The 1,184-nt window shown below is 43.2% G+C and overlaps 1 pseudogene; it reads right to left on the reverse strand.

Annotated features, from left to right (window-relative positions):
* Positions 1 to 409: 409 nt before the first annotated feature.
* On the reverse strand, positions 410 to 945 carry LOC144284155 (large ribosomal subunit protein uL1 pseudogene; annotated as a pseudogene).
* Positions 946 to 1,184: the final 239 nt, after the last annotated feature.

The following is a 1,184-nucleotide window of genomic DNA, read 5'->3' on the forward strand; positions in this document are numbered from 1 at the left end:
CTTTCTTTCTTTCTTTCTTTCTTTCTTTCTTTCATTTATTTATTTTAGAGAGAGAGAGGTAGAGAGTGTGAGGGGAGGGGCAGAAGGAGAGAAAGAGAATCTTAAGCAGGCTCCATAGCTTTCTAAGTATACTTTTAAATCAAAGAGTATGATACCTCCAGCTTTGTTCTTTTTTCTCAACATGGCTCTGGGTATTTGGGGTCATTTATGGTTCCATGCTAATTTTAGGATTCTTTATTCTAGTTCTTTGAAAACTGCCACTGGTATTTTGATGGGAACTGGATTGAATCTGTAGAATGTTTTGGATATGTGGATATCCATATTAATGCTATCACCTGCATTAAATTCTGTGCCTCTTTTTACAAATGAAAAAATATATATATATATTTTTTGGTAGCTCCAGGGTTTATTATCCTGTGCCACGGCACAGGCACTGGGGCTTGCCCACGGTGCTCCTGATGTATGAAGCCCAGACATTCTGCCAATTTTTCTTGAGCAATGACAACAGGACATTGACAGCTACGTGGATGTTGTACACAAGCTCATCATCTGTCATCTTCACATGGCCACCAGCCAGGGCCAGACATGGCACCCTCTTCATCTGGTAGTCGATGGTGGACTTCATCTGCTTTGGCCACCATGTTCTCGTTGTGGGTCAGCAAGGAAGGGATCTTGCCAGCCTCATTCAGGCCTGGGACTAGGATTGGAGGGATCTGCTTGATTGGAGATTCTGAAACCAAAAAGGCATCATACTGCTTGGCTAGCTTCTTGACTAATTTTTTGTTCTTGAGTCTCTTCAGTATCTCAATGTCCATGTGAGGAATATCCACTGCCTTGACCTAATCACAGTGCTGCTGGTCCCCCAAAACACATACGGAGAACGTGGGGGGCAGAGAACTTGGGGCGGCCTGATGGTGCCTGAGAAGCGTCTGTCCTGAGCGTCATAGTTCTTCAGGATGCTCTACAACTCCAATGTCTCCAAAAACCTTGTGCTTGTGCTAGTTCTGGTGGAGGACTTCCTGCACTGCTTCTACAGGGTGTCTCTGGAGACTTTGCTGCTCATGGTTCCTTGTGCTACAGTAACCAGAAAAGAGAAAAATTCATTATTTTTATGCGTTATGAAATGATCCCCACGATACGTCTAGTTACCATCTGTCACCATATAAAGCTATTGTGATTTTAAT

This window comes from Canis aureus, chromosome 15 (genome assembly GCF_053574225.1).
Source record: "Canis aureus isolate CA01 chromosome 15, VMU_Caureus_v.1.0, whole genome shotgun sequence".
Taxonomy (NCBI): domain Eukaryota; kingdom Metazoa; phylum Chordata; class Mammalia; order Carnivora; family Canidae; genus Canis; species Canis aureus.